We start from the raw sequence: 21,883 nt of genomic DNA, 5'->3' as shown, positions 1-21,883 counted from the left end.
AATTTGATCAAATGAGGATGAGAGAGGATGAAAACATTGCAAAGTATGTTGAAAGAATTAAAGCATGTGTTAGTGCAATCAAAGCATTTGGAGGAGACAGTTATAAATAAAGTTCTTAGAACTCTACTTCCCATTGATGCAATCAAAGTCTCTGAAATTCAAGAAAGGAGATGTGAGGTAAATCATAAAATAAATTTAGAGGCTATAGTTGGTAGATTGACTGCATTTGAGCTAGACAACTATGACAATTATGTTCCAGCTACCAAGAATGTTGAATCAGCATTTGAAGCCAAGCTTTCACTCAAAGAAAAAGGGAAAAAGATGAAAGATCCACAATCAGATAGTGATGAAGAATTAGAAAAAAGTTCAGACAGTGATCTTGAAGTGGTTGAAGCTCTACTAGCAAGAAAATATTCAAGAGGCAAAGGGAAATACAAAGGTAAGGTTCCTCTAATCTTCTTTTCTTGTGAAGAAATTGGACATATTGCTACTAGGTGCCGAATAAGTAGAAAAAAGATGAGAAGAAAGGTCACAAGTACAATGGCAAGAAAAACTTCAAATCACTCAAAGATAAAGGTAAGAAAACATATTTTATGGCTAAAGATTCTGATGATTCTGATGATGAAGAAGAAGATGAAATTGTCTACATTGCTATGAAAGATGAGTTGGAAATGGAACTCATTTCACATATGAGAAGAAATGATACATGGATCATAGATAGTGGTTTCTCTCATCACATGACTGGTGGTAAAACTAAGTTTGAATACTTTGAAGACTATGATGGTGGCAGTGTAAGATTTGGTAATAATGAACCTTGTTGTATAAGAGGAAAAGAAAGAATCTCACTAACCAAGGAACTTGTATCTGATAATGCATACTAGGTAGAAGGACTAAAGCATTATGTGTTGAGTGTGGCACAACTACTCAATAATGGATTCAAAGTAGAATTGATGCATGGAAAAGAAAGATTGCTAGATGGCAAAGGAAAGCTTATTGGATTAGGCACTCAAACAAAACATAACTTATTTTATCTTGAACTTGGTGAATGTTCATGCTTCATTGCTCAAATTGAAGAAAGTTGGTTATGGCATAGGAGGTTGTGTCATGTAAACTTTGACAACTTAATAAAAATTAGTAAATTTAGAAAAGTAAGAGGTATCCCTAACATAAAGAAACCTGAGTTTGGTCTATGCAAGAATTGTCGAATTGGTAAAATGGAAAGACCAATTTTAAAAGCAAGAACTATCAAACTAAAGAAGTTCTAGAGATTGTGCATACTAATTTGTGTGGACCTATTGGCATTGAAAGTTATATGGGTGAAAAAATTTCATTATGTTTGTTGATGGTTTTTCAAGAATGATGACTGTCATGTACCTAAGAGAGAAATCAGAAGCATTTAAAAAGTTCAAATGGTATTTGGCAGAGTAGAAAAATAAATAGGAAAAAGATTGAAATGCTTAAGGTCTGACAGAGGTGGTGAATTCATTTCACATGAGTTTAATAACTTTTGCATTGAAAGGGGAATCAAAAGATAGGTTTCAGCACCTAGAACTCTTGAACAAAATGGAATAGCAGAAAGAAGGAATAGATCTATCATGGATTGTGCAAGAACCTTAATGATTGATAAAGGCATTTCTATCAAATACTAGAAGGAAGCTATTGGCACTGTAGTCCATAGCTTGAACTAAGTACAGCTAAAAAAGGACTCATTCAAAACACCCTATGAGTTGTGGTATGGCTACAAACCCAATGTAAGATATCTAAAAATATTTGGAAGAAAATGTTACATTTTGAAAGAATCTATAAAAGGTAAGTTTGATGTAAAAAGTGATGAAGGAATATTTTTGGGATACTCTTGCAAAAGCAAAGCATATAGATGTTTGAACTTATCTGCTCACAAAGTCATAGAAAGTGCACATGTAAAAGTTGATGAGTTTGCAGAAAGAACAGAAGAAGAAAGCAAAAAGGAACCTGAAGACTACATAAGATTTGTTTACATTGAACCTGATACAATGCTAAGTATGCCTATTAATTAGGAATCCTCAACTCTAGAGTCTTCATCAATTGAGTCACAAGAAGTTCAAACCGAGTCAATACCTACCAAGCTACAAGAACTTGAGTTGCAGACAGAAGCTACATAGTTAGCATCTATCGAGCCTGAGCAACCAAAATTAGAACCATAAGTTGAGACAAAGAAGGATAAAAATGCAAGTCATTCAAAAGGCAAGGAGCCTGTGTTAGCCAAGTATGTCAGAAAGCATCATATAGTAGATCAAATCATTGAAGATAAATCATAAATAATAATGACAAGAAGTAAGTTGAAAGGCACTTTTTTACTTGCTAATTTTGAACTTAGAAATGTCAAAGATGCACTAGACAATGAAAGTTGGATTGAAGCTATGATTGAAGAGATAGAACAAATAGAGAAAAACAAAATATCAACTCTTGTACCAAGACCCAAAGACAAAAAGGTGATTGGAACAAAGTGGGTATTCAAAAACAAACTAAATGAAGATGGTAAGGTATCAAGGAACAAAGCTAGACTAGTATGCAAAAGATACTCTCAAGAAGAAGGTGTAGACTATGGAGAAACTTTTTCTCTTATTACAAGATTGGAAGGTGTTAGAACCCTACTGACATATGCTACATTCAAAAGATTCAAATTTTATCAGATGGATGTCAAGTTAGCATTTCTCAATGGCATATTGGATGAAGAGGTTTACATTGAATAGCCTAAAGGTTTTTTTGATCCAGGCAAGAAGGACATGGTCTAAAAATTGTATAAAGCATTATATGATCTAAAACAAGCCCCTAGAGCATGGTATGAAAGATTGCATAACTATCTTATTCAGATTGGTTTTCAAAGAACTAATGACAACATCAATTTGTACATAAAGGAAGGACCAAATAACAAGATTATTTTGGAAGAAATATTTGTAGATGATACTTTGTTCATAGGAAATGATGATCTTTGCAAAGAATTTTTAGAGCAAATGAACAAGGAATTTGAAATGTCAATGTTTAGTGAAATAAAATTCTTTGTTGGTCTTCAAATTCAACAAAATAAGAATGGTATCTACACCACTCAATCTAAACACATCAAGGAGATACTAAAAAATTTTGGTATGGAAGACTGCAAACTAGTTGGGACTCCTATGTGTACTGGATTAAAATTGAACAAGGATGATGAATTAAAGGAAGTGGATCAAACATTGTATAGATCTATGATTGGAAAGTTGCAATATGTAGTGCACACAAGACCAGACACTGCCCTTGCAGTAGGAATTGCAGCAAGATTCTCAACAAAACCAAAAGAAAATCACATGATGGCAATCAAAAGGATCATGAGATACCTAAAAGGAACTAAAGAATATGGATTATGGTATAAACTTGGAGGAAATCTAGATTTAAAGGTGTTCACTAATGCAAATTGGGTAGGAAATATTGATGACAAAAAGAGCACAAGTGGAGGAGCTTTCTTTCTTGGAAAAATGTTGGTTTCTTGGACAAGCAAAAAGTAGAATTGTACATCTCAATCTACAGCAAAGGCTAAATATGTTGCAACAGTAGTAAATTGTTCAAACATTGTGTAGTTTAAACAATTATTGGAAGGTATGAAGCAAGAAATCAAATAACCTATTGTTATGTTTTGTGATAACATAAGTGCAATTAACATCTCGAAGAATCTAGTGATGCATTCAAAAACCAAGCATATTGCCATAAAATATCACTTTGTTAGAGAACTGGTACAAGGAAAGGAAATAAGACTGGAATATGTCCATACAAAGGAACAAATTGTTGACATATTCACAAAGCCTTTACCTAAGGATACATTCTTGCATCTAAGAGGTAAGTTAGGGTTATTTGCCTATCTGAAGCTCACTAAAATATAGCTTTTGTGATGCATCAACAGGAACAAAATTGAAAATTTATCAGTTGATGCAACAAACCAATGAAAACATTGCATATGAATTAGTACATTAGGTACAATTCTATTCAACTATTTTGAGTTTTCTTTGGCATGTGTTGTCAAAGAGGGAGAGTATACTATCATATCTTTCTGTAATTTGCAAAATATAAGAGCTTGTATAAAAATGAGAGATTATTATGAAAGAGGGAGTTTTTTGTATTTAAAAAAAAAGTAAAGTATTCTATCAGTAAAAGACTTATTTTCAAATTTTATTCTTCTATGACATGTTGTGTTGCCATCAATGCCAAAGAGGGAGATTGTTGGATACAATTGTTCAAATTGTGTGTTGTCTTTGATGTCACACAAATGTCATATTAGTCATCAGATAGTGTCTACTGAGCTCAAAAGGTTAGCAAGGCAAAGGACAATGTCTACTGAGCTCAGAAGGTCAGCAAGGAAAAGGACAGTGTCTACTGAGTGCAGAAGGTCAACAAGGCAAAGGACAGTATCTACCAAGCTCAGAAGGTCAATAAGGAAAAGGACAATGTTTACTAAGCTCAAATGGTCACTAAGGAAAAAGGAACAGAATCTACTAAGCTCACCCGGTCATCAAAGGAAATGTGACTGAAGCAGTTCTTACCGAGCTCACTTGATCATCAAAGGAGATGTGACTAAAGCAATTCTTACTGAGCTCACTTGGTCATCAAAATAAATGTGGTAGAAGAAACTCTTACTGAGCTCTCATTAAGGAATTCACTTCTTAGCAAGTGAACTTGGAAGCCAAAGGATTTTACAGATATTGCAATGTTAACCAAGTCAAGAAGGTTAACTCAGGTAATTTTTGGAAGTAGTATTTACAGAGTAGGGTTGGCCAATAAAGGATTTCACTATTTTATGAAATAACATTTATTTTTTCAAAGTAATATCTATAGCCAACTAATGTATGGTTTATTGGTAAATGTAACATGTAAATGGGCTGACTTGACAATTTGAATGGTATAAGTAAGAGGTCAAGTAACAAATTCTAAATGTATGGATATGGAATTAATGTAATATAAAGATTAATTATTGTGGAAGTGAATTTGAAGGATGATCATACATCATTGAGGAGCAGCAGAGCTATATTTGATCATGGAGGATCTAATGATGCTGAATAGAGACCTGTAACCAGCAAATTCAGTTGCATCTTGTTCAAGTCAATTCATTGCTTCTTTCTAACCATTGTAGCAGTGATTTCAAATCTCTTAATAGAGTTGGTTTAATAGCCATTTTCTAAATCTTCTAACAAGGTGATAGTTTAGCTGAATTGTTCTAAAGACCTCTAGCAAGGCCACTCCTAACAGGGTGATTAAAATCCTCTAACAGGGTCACACCTAACAGTGTGTATTGTAACCTTTAATAGGGTTGGATCCTAACAAGGCTCACTTCAGAAGAGTGAAAAATTTTTGACTAGTCACTTAGTGGTTTATCCCATATTGGATTTCCACGTTAAATCTAGTGTCTCTTGTGTTTTTTTTTTACATGTACATGAATGAATGCCTAAAAAATAAGTAATAGTTTAATTTACCAAGTTACAACATTTGTTTACCGAGTATTAGTAGTACCTAGATCTTTAAGACATCTAAGGGATCTGTGGATTAATTTTTTTAACTAATTCACCCCCACCTCCCCCGCCGCCCCCCCCCCCCCCCCTCTCAGTTACCCTATCTTTATTCCAACAGTGCTTACTTTCATTGATGACTTCTCCAGACATGTATGGGTACACTTTTTGAAGTACAAGTCTGATGTCTTTGATTCATTTCAAGTCTTCAAAATTTTTTTTGAGAAGCAATATTGTCTTTCTATTCGGTGAATACACATAGATAATGGGGGGGAGTATGTGAACCAAGCTTTCAAGGATTTTTGCTCTGAACATGGTCTTTAGCATCATTTTTCAGTGCCCTACACCCCTAAGCAAAATGGTGTGGCCGAGAGAAAGAACAGAACCCTTCAGGAGATGGCTAATTGTATTATTCAATCTAGGTCCATGGATTCATGTTTTTGTGTAGAAGCCATCAATTGTGCCAACTACATTCAGAATTGGATGCCTCACAAGGCAGTTCAAAATATGACTCCTAAGGAGGCTTGGTCTCATGCCAAGCCTGATGTATAATCATTCCAATTTTTTGGTAGTGAAGCATGTGCATTTATACTAGATGCTCAAAGGAGAGAAATGGAGCAAAAGAGCTAACACCTCATTTTTGTTGGCTACTATGAGGATGTTAAGGCCTACAGATTGTTTGACCCTAATTCTTGTGAGGTCCTATTGATGACCACCTTCCTATAGTAGATACCCTGCATCCAGAGTCTACTTAACTTACCACCACTCCCTCATCCTTTCTAGTCTCTTTTTTGGATGATGAGGATGACGATCATGTTGATCCCTATTTACCTCCATCACAAGATCCTCCCTAGATGCCTAAATGAGCTTCAGCTATAGTTGAGGCTACAGGATCACTAGCTGGTGACCCTACCACTTCTTGTCACACCTATCCACATATTATGGGTTCTAGTCTTCTTAGTCATGCTATTTTTGATGATCCTTAGATTTTTGTAGCAATGACAGGACATCTTGAGTGGGACAGTGCAATGGAGGAGGAGTATTCTTCTTTGATGAAGAATAATACTTGGGATCTTTATTCTCTTCCTAAGGGAAGAAAGGTTGTGTGATGCAAATGGTTGTATAGTACTAAGTTTGCTACTGATGGTTCCATTGATAAGTGCAAGGCCTGTCTTGTTGCGAAGGGTTTTTCACAAGTTGAGGGTATTGATTACATTGAGACATTTTCCCTTGTCACCAAGATGAACTCCATTTGCCTTGTCTTATCCCTCGCAGCTTCACAAGGATGGCCCATTTTTCATATGGATGTAAAGACTACATTCTTGCATGGTGATCTTACTAAGGAGATTTACATGGAGCAGTCTTAGGGATTTGTGCAGGATTCCACCTTGGTTTGTAGCCTTCGACGCTCATTGTATGGTCTCAAAAAAGCCCCTTGGGCTTGGTATGAGAAGATGGACTCTTTTCTACTTTCTACAAGCTTCAACTGTTGACATTCTGATCCTATAGTCTACATTCAACATCTTTAGGCTAAGGTTTTGATCCTTGTGCTATATGTTGATAATCTTCTTCTCACAGGTAGCTCATCCTCTATGATTAAGGATGTTTAGAGAGCATTAATGGAATAGTTTGAGATGACTAATCTTGCCCTACTACACTATTTTCTTGGTCTCCAGATTGTTTAGTCACCTACTAGAATCTTTGTTTACTAGCAAAAGTATGCTCTTGACATGCCTTGATGATTTGACATGCTTTATTGCAAGCCTGCTCCTACACCTTTTCAGTCAGGTGTTACTTTGTCTACCTCTTGCGCTTCACCTTCAGTGGATCCCACATTGTACCGATAGTTGGTTGGCAGCTTGTTGTACCTAACACACACTCATCCTTATTTCTCCTTCATAGTGGTCCTTGTCTCTTGATTTTCACATGAGCCTCATGAGAGTCATTGGCAAGCTGCCAAGAGTATTTTGAGATACATTCTAGGCACCTTGATGTATGACATTCATTACATAGTAGGGAGTCCTCACATTATTGGCTACACTGATTTAGATTGGGCTAATGATGTCGATGATTGGAAGTCTACTTTTGGCTTTGTTTTCTATCTTGGCTCTAGTCCTATAACATGGTCGTGCAAGAAGCAGTAAACTCACACACTTTCATCTATAGAGGCTGAGTATCAAGCCATAGTGCTTGCTAGTTAGGAGATTTTATGGCTTTGACAGTTGGTGACTAAGTTTGGTTTTCCTCCTGATCATCCCACTATTCTATGGTGTGATAATCAGAGTGCTATTCATATTTCCTGCAACCTAGTGGAGCATCAACACACCAAACACATTGAGCTTCATATGAATTTCATTTTTCATTTGATATAGGATGGTGTTCTCTCTTTGGAATACATTTCCATTGATGCACAGGTTGCTGACATCTTCACAAATTCATTTGCATTGGCTCGCTATCTTTAGCTACGGTCTATGCTTGTGATTATGGAAGTTGTCCTTGGGTGGTCTTCTTAAGGCCTTCCTTCCTTTGTTTTTTTTTTATCATGTTTGTTCTATCTCTTTTTGGAGGGGTTTTTCCCACTAGGTTTTCTCCTTTTTCTTTGGTTTATAGAGATTTCCTTGTTTTGGGTACCTGATCAGACCTTGTTGCCAAGACCCATTTTCCTACTTTCATAGCTTTGCTAGGTTAGCTTCCTCCTAAGCTTCACTTAAGGAGGGGTGTTATAGTAAGTTATTTATTACTCTAGGTGCTTTAGCTCTCTTGGGTGCAAATAATTAATATCTTATATTAATTATAATGTGCAAACCTAGCTTTCTTTCCTCCATGGTTTCATTCACCTTAAAATGTTGAACTTTTGTATTTTGTTTTCATAACTTGGAATGCATTTTTTCTCTCATATTGTTGAGAATTTTGAGGTGTGCTTTTTCCATTTTGTGATTTCTCTTCAGCAAGTTATTTTCATGTAGGTGATCTTGGCAATCTGAGAAGTTGGTTTTCACAACTTCTACAATTTTTGTGGTAAAAAGGAACACACTACTAATGTATGTAGGAGTAAAAAGACCAATAAGCATGATAAGCCTAAGACTACAAGCTATTTTCACAAGTGCAAGTAGCAAGGACATCAAGCACATGAATGTAGGACTAGGACTGTCAAAACATCAAAATTTGAAGGTCACTGCTACAATTGCAAAAAGTATGGTCATAGAGGATTTGAGTGTAGATCAAAGCCTATGTGGAAATAAAATTAGGCAACAAGAGAAGGTAACTATGGTCATCACTACAATTGGGACTATACCACCAGGTATAACTATCATTATTGTCAAGAGTATGGGCATGTTCCTAAGAACTACATACGAACACATTTTAGAGGGAACTACAGTAGATGGTTAAGTCAAACCACATATTTCAATTGCTTGAAGACTAGTCATATCAGTAGGAAGTTCCCAACAAAGTCAAAGGTACCAAGTACTGAGTTCAAAAAAGGGAAGGAAAAGGTAGATGTTGAACACATCAAAGGGAAAATGAACAAGACCTGGAAGAAGAAAGATGAGTGTACCTCATCAAATGAAGGGATCACTTCACCTAATAGGTCAAGTGATCACACCTGATCTAAATAAGCATGGATAGGTGAATGGGATTGATATACATAGTTAAATCATACATTAGTCCCTAGCTAAACAAGCACTGCAAAGAAGAAAATAGCATGAGAAAAGATGCTAAGTCAAAACTTAAAGTTTTTGCAAATACTGCCAAGTTGTCCTTAGATGCCAAGTTTCCACTAGCGATTGAGTTAATCGTTAGTGCCAAGTTGAGAAATGACAATGGAAGCTTAGTGAAGTGGAAATCTACTTTGTTTTGAGTAATGGAAAATCAATGGAAGTAGAGTCATGTGAAAATATTAAGGAGCCAAGTGTACAGTTGTATGCACTAAACATTTAATGTTAGGTTTTGAAAGGTATAAGGTTAATTTTCAATCATTTTTTGTCATTCAAACACAAAGAAAAGATGAAAAAAGTACAAAAGAGATCAAAGAGTAGCATTAAATCCATTTGCATGGATTTTGACAATGATCAAACATGATTTCATCAATCTAAGGTATTCTTCAAGTGCCAAGTTGTACAGTATAAAGTTTAAATCTTTTAAAACCCTAGTTCAGAAAAATGGCTTCTAGTTAGGAAAACCTAAAGGATAAGGAAAGTCACAAGGTCCAATTGGTTAGTAATGAGGTCAAAAAACCTAAGTTTAGGCCAATCCCAAAAGTTTCCTATAAAAATGACCCTACTAGTGCATTGTCCATTATTCCACCCAAAGTTGTCATGGTATAGGATGTCAAAAAGTATTACAATTTTAAGATAGCTGCTATTAGAGACTTGGAAATTTTTGAAGCATATGATAAACTATGTGATAACAAAATATTGAAGGATGAATTCCAAATTGTCGAGAAGAAGGGTTTAACCCATGCCCTAGTTTACCTCACAAGTTTTAAAATAGAATGGATACGGATTGTCTTGAGCCAAATTTACAATGGTTGTTTATGGCTAGAAGGATGACCCATCAAAATAATGAAGAGGATAGTGCATAGGGTTACATGCTTTCCAATTCTAGATCAGCATAAGACCCTAAGAAGTGACTCAAAAGAGGCCATTGAAAGAAACATAGGGGCATGACAATTGACACAATCATAGATCCCCTTCTAGATTTTCTAGTGAGAGTCATTTCTCACAAGTTCTATCAATCTAGTAGACTAAATAGTGTACATGTATTGTTGTGGATGTGGCATAAAAACTTGTCAAGAAAGATCATACATATGATCTATCAGAATTTGTGTTGCAGCAAATCATGGAGAATCTTGAGCAATAAGAAGATCCAAAGGTACTCAGTGTAAGTTTGGTTCAGTCCTTTTCTACATATTCTTCTATGTTCTGGAAGAGTTTCCTTCAATTGGGAAAGTGAACTAGAATTCAAACAAATTTTCAATTACTCAAGTCAATGAGTATATTGAAAAAATGGGTGACAACTTCGAAGCACAAATGACAAGCTACTTTGAGGATTTTGAGAAATCCATGAAACAAAGATTGAGAATACCAGTTTCCCTAGTGGAACAACATGTCAATGACATCTACTTCTTAGTTGATATTGATTACACCTACATCCAAGCAATAGATCCAAGGGTGAGATGGCTAAGGCCAGTGGGATATGAGTTAGATGTTGATGAAGCATCAATAGCAATCACAACATTACTTGCAAAGGAAATAGATAAAACTGCCAAACCTTTTGGGACATATGATGTTGTAAAGTCTAAAGTTGAAATAGAGTTGAACATAGCCTCTATAATTAAGAGGAAAGATAAACTAATAAAGAAGATAAAGAAGAAATTTGGTGTAGAAATATAAGAGGCAATAGGTGCAGAAGGTGCTAAAGAGGAAGAAGAAGAACAAGGGCAAGGCCTAATGGAATTAACTCAAGGCTTAGATGAAGATAAGGAGGAAGGTGTCGAGGAAGAAGAAGCTAAGGAAGCACCAACACAAGTCTAAGTCAAAGAAAAGAAAGGCCAAAGTACAACCTCTAGCCCAGGCCAAAGCCAAGAAGACACCTACAACAAGAGCTGCCAGAAGGGCCTCTACTCAAAAGGCCAAGGAGCAAGTGAAAGATAAGAAGGCCACTGAGAAGATTAGTCAAGTGCAAAAGAAAAGGAGAAAGTATGTAGCACAACCAGATTCTGATGATAAAGAGAAGACTAAATTAGAGGACATCAGCTAGTATAAAGTGGTAATCCATCCTCCTAAGTCACACATATATAAAATCTATGAAAATATTAAGAATGCAGATTTTACTAATTTGAAAATTATTGATTTCAATAAGTTAAGTAGAGAGAATCAAAACAAGATAGAAGAGTTAGTTTATGCCATGATGGTAGAATTTATGAATACACCTCTTGAGTTAGACAATACTATGCCTAGGGAGTTATATGAGATTATTGAAGATAAATGGCATTATTGTTTAAAAATGGAGAAGGACATAAGAGAATCAACACTGGCACAAGTGATGCTTGATTTGACTAGAGGTCAAATAACTAACGCTAATAAGAAATGTGGTGGAAAATTTGTGCCAAAGTATAGAACCTTTAGCATATTACAAAACAAAATTGAAGAAGTTGTCTGAAAATCAATAAGACTATGGAAATCAATATATAACCTGACAGATGACAACGATAGAGAAAAAGAGAAAGATGCAGAAGAAAATAAGGAAAAGGCTAGTGAGGAGACAGAAGACAAAACAAAAGTAGAGGAAACAAGAAATGGAGAAGAAGAGAAGAGAGAAGAAAAGAGAGAAGAAGAAAAGAGAGAAGAAGAAAAGAAAAAAGAAGAAAAGAAAGAAGAAGAAAAGAAATATGAAGAGGAGAAAGAAAAAGGGGAGGAGGAGGAGACACAAAAAGGAGATCAAATGGCAATAGCTGAGCTAGAGCAACAACAAGACCAAAGTGTGCAAGACACACAATTTCCACCTCCTAGCCCTCCTCATGTAGCCATCACATCTGTAAATACTATAACTATGAAGGATCTTACTAAAAAATCTTGTCAGAACATCAATCCATTAACTACAAAGGATCTCAAGAAGATCCTTTGCCAATCAACATTCCAAGCATAGTTATGCACAAATCTTGTACTGGTGAGTGTGGATGAGTTGAAAAAAATAGTAGAAAAACTAATTAGAGATAAAGTGAAACCATAAGAACCACCTTCCATCTCTACAGCTACTAGTACTCAAATTTTAATGCTTCCACCACCAATTGCAATAGTTGATACCACAGTGTAGAAGTTGGGTGTAGAGGCAGTGAAACACATAGAGCAAATAGAATAGATTGCTACATTTGATCCTATAGTATAGTCTATAGGTACACCTAAAATTATTGTGATTGATCAAGGGAGAATAGATGAGGAAAAGGGGGAAAAATCAAAAGAAGAGGAGTAGGTTGCAATACAAACATTAGTAGAGTTACCAAAAGTAGCCACTCCTACAAAAACTCTTTAGAAGCTGAGCACTGATGAAATACCATTGCGAATATCTACACCAGGCTCGAGCTCAACCAAAGTGACTAGAGTAATTTACTATGGAGACCCTAAGTTAGATGAATAAATTTTCATACCTACCTATGACTCCAAGACAATCAACATTGAGTAGATCACAGAGATGTAGGATGCATTGAATAGAAGAAAAAGGCAAGAAATACTCAGAAAAGAGTACAAACATAAGCAAGCATTGCATGAGATTAAGGATGTCTTTGTGGATGCCTTCAGCTTGTAGTAATCAAATGAGACAAAGCCTATAATGGAACAATTGTTAGATATTATTGACTAAGTAATGAGTGAAGACCAGCAGACAAATGTGAAACTCACGGAATGGTTTGAATGAAAGTTTCATGGAAAAGTAAACGAGAAAATTTCCAGTGGCATAGCACTTCAACAAGTTGAATTGGCCAAGAAGATTGAAAAGGTCAAAACTATACTTGAGAATATCTTCTCATTGTATAACAAGCTATGTGATTTTTCCAATTTCACACAAGAGACAAGCCAAGGAATACTTAGCTTGGAGAGGAACTTAAAAATTTATAGCACTCAACTACCAAGAGATCCAGCTCAAAGTGCGAAGCATTTTACCGAATCACTTCACACCCAAAAGGACTTAGCTGCACTCACAAGTGAAGAGGCCAATATAAAGGCTAGATTGATGCAAATACAATCTTCCATAACCCCACATTTAGAAGTACTCCATAAAGAGCAAGTCTATGCTAAAACTATTTTAAAGAAAGATCCTAATCTTTCTACATTGGATGGACTTGTACATCTTGCTGTAGATACTACCATCTAGCATAAGTCACTAGAAATTGCTTTGGAGAATTGGAATGCATCTCTTAAAATGATAATGGAGGTCAACTGTACATTTTTGGTGAAATATGGACTTAACCCTTAGCATCCTTCAACTTTAGTGTAAAAAAGGAAGAGAAATAAAATAAAGGGGGAGATATAATAAGGGAAATATAACAAAGGGGGAGAATACTAATTATCTCACTCATTCTTTTGGAGAATAAAGGGGAAAGATTGTAGATAGCCAAAAAGGAGAGATACAATGTTTTGGGAACTATATGGAAGGTAACACAGGTACAGAGTACATAAATAGGGCAAAGGTAAAGAGTATCAAATACATCAATAGAAGAATTTTTGTTATACGAATGAAACAACACAATTAGCTTAGGGGGAGTTATAAGAATTTTGAGGTATATTGTTCTTTCCAAATATTTAAAGAAGTTTAAGAAATTTTTTATATATGCCAAATAGATTGGATAATTTACTCATAAGGTTAGATAAATAATGCTTAGTTAAGTGTTTTTGACACTCATGTCAAAGGGGGAGATTTTTGGTCTTAGAAAGTTCTTGACAATTGAGTCTCAACACACTTAACCAATCTTCATATAGAAGTCGAGTACACTATATATGACGAGCCATAGTATGTGTCAAGCTAGAGAGAACTACAACAGGTGCTGAGTGATCTTCAGGTGCCAAGCAATCTTTAGGTGTTGAGTGAAGATCCAGTGCCAAGTGACTTCAGGTGCTGAGTGAACCATATGGGCTAAGTGATATATAGGTGCCGAGTCATAGTTGGTGTCGAGAAAACCAAAATCATATATGTGTTGAGCACCAATAATCCATTATGTGCCGAGTAACATAGAATTAGCATATGATTTTGTGCATTCACAAACTTAGATCTAAACCACTTTTTGAGCCGACATAAGAAAATCTTGGAGGGATATTATAAGATAAGAAAGAATCTTTTATATTTCCTATACAATCAACATGCAACCAATAAGGAAAATGGAGAAAGCATGCAACCAACAAGAAAAGTGCAAGGAATAAGCAAGAATTAAAGATTCAATATGGATTGTAGATCCATACCTAACCTTAAGTCTTTGAAATCTTTAAAAGGAGGACTAAACCCAATTGTATGCATGGAAGACAGAAGTGTAAGGGTAAACTATAGAAAAATTTGATGGGAAGAGTAAAAGACTTAGAGGAACAGAGCAACATTACAATATTCAGTTGATCAAAATAGAGCAAAGGTTACTAACAAATATTAGATCTCATAGGATCAAGATCAAAGAGAGTAGATAAAGTGCCTAAATTCAGCAATCAAGGATTGTAAGCTATCAGGTTTATTTAGTCTAATACTCTCTAGCAATTGTATTAGAAGTAAAATCTTATGTTGATAGGTTAGCTTAACAACTAGGTTGTAGATCCTTTGAAGAGGTGCTAAAATCCTTTAACAGGGTGAAACTTCATGTAAACTATTTGTAAATCCCTTAAACATGTCACTATTGACACCGCGTAAAGCCTTTAATAGGGCAAGCCTTTAATAGGGCAGACCATCAGAAGTTGTCAAACATTATTGATGCAGTGATTTTGTGGATATCATCGACACCCTAGTTTTACCTTCTCATTTTGGAGGGTTTCTGGGTTACCAAATTTGGTGTTATGTGTTGTGATGCATGTGTTCACTTCATGTTTATTTGATATGTTTACATGAATGAAGTCTATTTTTAGTTAAAAAATTTAAGGTTAAAAGTGTGATACTTCTAATTCACCCTACCCCCCCCAAGAGTATACTTCCCATTTGATTATTCCAATAGAAGAACCATCCTCACACACCATGAAGATAACCAAGAACCCCATGAGTCCTCAAGATCTAACCATCTTTTCACACCATGAAGATAACCAAGTACACCCTAAAAATGTCAAAGATACTTTTGTAGCAAAAAGATCTAAGACAAACCTCCAACATCTACAAACACTCAATAAATATATCAATTCCATTAACTCCTACTTAACTATGGTACCAAGTCACTGATGACATCATAACATCCATTTCCTACATAAAGATCCTCCAAATCTACACTCACACAACCAAAAGTATCAATACCAATTGAAACCAAGATCTCCAAACCAAGAAGATAGAAACCAAAATGGGAACTAATCCTACACTGTCACCCCATCACTATCTCCCACTAAATCGTGTATCCAAGATATCCGTGACATCATGATAAAAAAATGTCCTCTAACCATGAGAATCAACCAAGGAATCAAACCATTAAAGAACTCAAAGTGCACATCATGAGCTCCTCAAAAGAAACCAAATAACCATAATTCTCAATCAAGAGGATATACCACCATAACCAAATTAGAAATCTAAACCAATGAAAATCAAGGATGTATTTGTATATCCAATCATGTCATTCCAAAATCCATGGCACCATGATCACATCACTGAACCGAGCATCTAACTCTCAAAAGTGTCCAACTTGTTAGCATAAAATAGTCAACCACAATCCTCCACCATGATTGTACTTGGTAAAAACATCTTATCCCTTCTCCATGAAGAAAAAATATTAAACCATGTTACTTAGGGCATAGACAACCCAAATCCAAGCCACCAATCTAAATATGCACCAATAATGAAAGACTTGTTGGCGCTCAAAATTTTGTAGCCCAAATTTTGAGCACTGTTGAGAAAATTGAGCCCCATAAATGCATTTGTACCTGGCTGTACCTTTGAGCCCCATAATGTGTTTAATGTTTCTAAAAATCAGCATTCAATGCATCTAAGTGTTCTATGAAGTTAAATTGTCATTCTAAATCATTTCGTGAAGTCCTATTTTGAGCAACTATCACATCTACATTTTACCCTAAATGTTAGATAGCGACATGAGGTCATGTTTGCATCTGAATATCTCAAACCCAGAAAAGTTTCATGACTCACTGCTTTGGGAGTGTTTAGTGTCCATACTTGAGAGCCTATGTTTTAGATTTTGATTCATTTCGAGTCTGTTTTACTAGGTTTTGAATCCCTCAAATTTGGTAACTTAATTTGTGATGTTGATGCATATTGTTCATAATTTTGGAAGGCCCTGTTTGATGTGCTATAAATTTTACCTAGTTGACCCAAATGTTGAAATTCCTACTATGTTGCATTGTAGATGTCAGAGACTTGTTATGTTTCAAGTTTGAGCTTATGATGAATTTTTTTGATTAGTTTTTGAATGCGATTACAAATGGAATTTCTATCTTTTTACTGGTGTTAGCATTTGTAGATTGTTTGGTACCCCTATTCAAGACATCATAACTTGGGATCCATGATTGATAAGATCGAATAGATTGTATCCTATATTGTCCTCTAAAAATACTCCAAGTGTGTCAATTTTTAAGTCATGAAAAATCCATTTGCACACTTTTCTAGGTCAATTCCATTTGCAAAAATTGATTTCTTATCATTCTTTCCAATCAGCAAATCCAAGTAGTCAAATTTGATCGCTCGCCATTTGCGCCCAGTTACTCATCATGAGCCCAAATCATAGATCCATACACTAATCATGATATTGAACTAATGTCCCAATTTTCAAAGCCAAATATGAACCCATTTTAGTGTTTTCTGACATGTTTTTATGCAAGTGATTCTGAGAAGGAAACTTTGATAGTGAATATCTTTTCACCCTAAATTCTTCATGAGATGAAATTCGATGGGGTAGAAGAGTGCAAAAAAAAGAGTGTGTATTAAATTTTAGGGCCTAGTCAAAGGTTCGTGTAATTTTTTAAGTCCTATCAACAGACCTCCTGGCACCAAATTCACAATTGCAGAAAGAGGTGAAATAAGTTTTAAAATGTTAAAAAGTGATGCAAATTGATTGATTTTTAATGAAATTAGTATTAGGCACTCTGTATATAAATTTGAAGATTCAGTTGTTTGGAAACAATTTTTTTGTTAGTTGGACTCAGTTTGGGGCTCGGCTAAAATTCATCAGATTTGTTACATTTGTGAGGATTAAGGATGTTTTATAACAAATGATTATGATGATATCAACTTTACAAGGTCTCGCTGAACACATATTGTCATGCAGAGTCAAATGGATAGTGAAGAAAGTGACACTTTCTTCATGTTCTTGGATTCAATTAAAGAGTGTTATGAGGGCCTGCCATTTCAAGATGTCAATCAGCCAAAATGGTGTACCTGATGAAATTAAGGGGAGAGGGATTCATTATTCATTTCTGATGATATTGTTCTAGGCTAGTACTATGCATCTAATCATGTTTGTGTCTGTGCACATCCTCATGATTGAAAGTATTATCTTCTTGTATTCTCTAAAAAATCCTGAAAATAAAAAGGACTTGAGATCAAACAAGGGCATATTTATTAGTCATGAAGATGAGCAATATGGATTTAGAATTCAGGATATTGTCTTGAATGAGAAACACAGACATTATTATAGGAAGACTTTGTGCTTATCTCTGTAATTTGCAAGTAGTGCCTTCTACAAATTTATACTCATCCTCCTCTATTTCATTTCCTCTATCAAACTAAAAATTTGAAATAGAATATAACTTGAACAAGAATAGCAATTAGAAGATGAAGTATCAATGAAGGATAGAAACTAGTCTAAACAAGTTATGCAATTAAAATACTTTGGATAATGAATGCAAAAAAAAATCATCACACCATATGCAAGTCAAGAATAATATGGAGAAGCCACAAATAATTCGTAAACTTCTACAGTGGAATGAACTAAATCATGATGGAGAGCTACAAAAGTTTAATAAAAGAAGTTGGGGGTAGAATGGAGTCAATAGCATAATTTTTTTGAAGAGCATAGAGGATGAAAGTTTAAAGAAAGGAAAAGATCATGATTTTAATAGGAATTTGGCATGTGAGGAATTCAAGGTAGTCAAAGGAAAGAATATACATGAATTGTTATGGTCACAGTGTGTGCCTTTGTCTCTCATTGACTTGGGACTAAAAAAAGAGGCAATGTTTTGTAATTTCCACTACACAAATGCATGCTCTTCATCCCCATTTCTAGAATGAAGGAACTCATGGTGTGGTGTACACATTATTGCCTGGTCTTTAAGCTATTTTTAATGTAATAGCTGCAAGAAATTGTAAATCTTTTGAAGAAATGTCAAGGCATTCTTGACTTGAAGTTCACACCAAGATACAATACATTCAGACTCACTAAGGAACACACCCAAAGTATGCATAGGACAAAAAGTAGCCTACAACATCAATAGAATAAGGAGCTCCCACATTTTCAAAGGGTCACCCGTGTTATAACAAAGGAGAACCTTGCTATATACAAAGGAGAAGAATTTAAACAATAAACAAGCTGCTAAAGAAAAAGGAAAAAGCACCAAAGTAGATTTTGAAAAGGAATGGCATGCAAAAGAGAGGAAGTCATTTTAGGCAGAGCTCACACAAGGAGGGAATCCATGCCAGTCAAAGGAAAATGTTCCAAAGAGTAGATCCATGGCTAAATTAAGGAGGCTTTAATGCCCATTCAAAGTAGCCACCCATGCTCTTGACAATGGAGGCTCAACAAGGAAAGAAAAAAGGGAACCCATAGCAGTTCAGTGGCAGTCAAACCCAAGGAAATCCATGCCAAATAAAAAAAATGTCCAAGCAATAAGGAATATGGAACATGCATGAAAGAGGATTCCCCATTCACATCTTAAGAGAAGACCCTACTTGTCCAAAGAGGAAGCAACTTAGAAAAGGGTGAGGATGCAGCTCTGCCCACACATTATAAAACAAATGAAGCCGCACACCCTACTCAGGCTATGATAGCTGCCAATTTAAAAGGAGTTCTTAGAGAAAACTTGTGCAAAATGGGAGTCTACACAGTCAAAAGGAAACCATCCATATTGTAAAGGAGGAGAGGCTCAATGCATAGCAATAAAAAGATTACATAATCGAATGGAGACATTAGTACAGGAATAAGGGAAAATGTTAAATAGTAATAATATCACATTGCCTGTGTGAAGGGTATTTTTGGTTTTTAAATACTATTATGCACATTTGGTGTAATGTCTTAAAAGAAAGAGCTTTTGTAAGTTGCTACCTCATGCAGGTGGGTCTCGTGCATCAGTGAACACTAGTTAGAGGGTGATGTAAGTAGGTTTTTGACCAAACATGCAAGCGTGATGACATGGCAAATTCAAACTTAGAGGCATCCAGGTTTTGACACGTGTTTGCTTCCAACGGTGGGCATACTCTTGCAATACCAAGATGCACACTGGATAAATAATGTAGGAATGCAATATTTTGACATGTGGCAAGCAGGTCCCATGCATGGTGAGGTGGCACCAAAGGGGCAGTTTCAAATGCATTCAGAGGATGCTGCCACGTGGCCGCATTGGAGGGTTAGCGCAAGCCTGCAATATGAAGATGTGAGGGAGATAGGTAATGCAGGTAAGCAGGGTGCTTCCATGTGGTAGTGGGCCCGCTCAATGATGATGTGCCAGTAACATGCAAGGGATGACCTTGGATGATTTGGCAGATTGGTGGTAGGTTGGTGGGCCAATAAGATTTTGCCACATGGAAAAAGGGGTCAAAGCATTGTTGATCGGGTTGGTACATTGGAGATGAAAATAAGTATTTTCAATTATTAGTTTAAAATGTTTTATTTTGAAAAATGGATGCATGTTGAGAGTTTAAATTTTAAAGAGGCCCTTTTTTCTAAAGTTCTGACTTTAGAACTTTTAAATTTTTGAAATTTTAAAATTTAAAAAGTTGCAAACCTAGTAGTTGTAACAGGGGGACATTTTTTGAATTAAGATTTAATGGGTTTCTAGAAGGAAAATATAGCAATGTTATATATCACTGAAATTATTAGAATCTGAATATTTTGATTATGCAATTAGTTTCTGCATAGGAAGCAATCTATTTGAGAAAATTAGTTTCTGCATAGGAAGCAAATTAGTTTCCAATTTGCAACTGTATTCAATTTTTAGATAATTTAATGACTCAACAAATTTTCATCATTTCAATAAAGATATTTGCATATCAATAACAAAAAAATGATGAAACCAAATCATATCAGAATGGGAGAAGGGAGAAAGAATTTGTTCAGTTACAGAAGATTGAATTCCAAGTGGACACATGCCAAGCGTAGATCAGATCTAGGAATTCATCTTCTCCTATATCTTTCTATCTTTCATTCATTGTAAGGGTTAGCAGTTTTCTTAGGGTAATACCAGCAAGGTTCCAGTGTTTTACTATCAAACCATTCTTTCAGCACATTCTCTCTTGTATGAACAACATTAAGAAGGTTAATATAGATAGTTCAAATCTGTTAGGTTATTTCATGTTTTTCATTTCATGCATATGACTATATAATTTCAATGAAATAATACAAAGAGCAGAAGAATTTCATTAGTTTCATTCTGATTCTCGTCTCCAGTCTCAGTGAATTTTCAACATTTTATGATCTTTGAACAAAGAGCTTAGGTCATAGTTGTAGTCCCTTAAGGCTATATGTTGTTTTATTGTCACTTATGACTTAAGGAGTTATGTAAATGTTTTAGGGAATCAATAGGGTTGCAAGTTTATTGAGAATGATATCATGTAAGAATGAGATTCAGATTGAACATGGATGTCTATTTACAAGGTGAATGGATAGATCGTATATCTGAAGATACAAATATGTCTCAGATATCTATATGTATGTGATTAATTCATGGAATTGCCCAATAGATAAGGCACTAATCATTTACAAGATCACTTGTTCATGCTGCTACATATTAGTGGTTTTGCTAAATTCAAAATCTTTTAATCAAATCAGTTCATTATTTCATGTTTTGTAGTGGGTTGAAAAGAATTAACCCTCACTCAACTTATGAGATTCATATATTTGCATTTAGCTACTATAGATTTGCGTCATTTCATGAGTTATTAGGAGATATAAGGGTTTTCATCTACAGTAAATAGGTTCATATTTATGTTTTAAATGCACTGGTACCATATCTCAAAACCCCAAGGTTAACCTGCCTAGGTCTTGTAGAGCCTGAAGTGAAGAAGGGTCAAGCCTTATAGTTGGCCCAAGACTGCAGACAGGTGCATTCACCATAGGAATTTGCTAGCCTTAGATGCATTTTTTTGGTTTCTTGGTTGTTTGTAAAACTGTTAAATTAGGAGCCAACAAAATGGTGAATCTGCCGGGGATGTATTGAATCTGAATGGTAGACAAACCTTGAGAATTTGAAAGAAGGAGATTCAATATAGTAGGAAAAATGCATGGAAAAAATTGCAGAAATAAGTTTATGATGTTCTTTAAAATTTTCTTACTCCAAATCATGCACCCCAGTGAAGTTTTATCCATTTGGAGTAGCAGCTTTGAGGTTGAATGTAGATTGTGTTGTTCTTAAATTTTATTTTCAATCAGTTCAACTAGATCTTGTTTTCAAAGTGTTGTTGTAATTTTAGAGTCAGAATTGATCAAAAGTATTTTCTCTCTTCTAAGTGTTTAATGATTTGCAAGTTCTACAAGTTGAAAATCT

This window comes from Cupressus sempervirens, chromosome 9, assembly GCF_028749045.1.
Source record: "Cupressus sempervirens isolate cs-2001-9-10 chromosome 9, ASM2874904v1, whole genome shotgun sequence".
NCBI lineage: Eukaryota > Viridiplantae > Streptophyta > Pinopsida > Cupressales > Cupressaceae > Cupressus > Cupressus sempervirens.
This window is presented reverse-complemented; position numbering follows the sequence as displayed.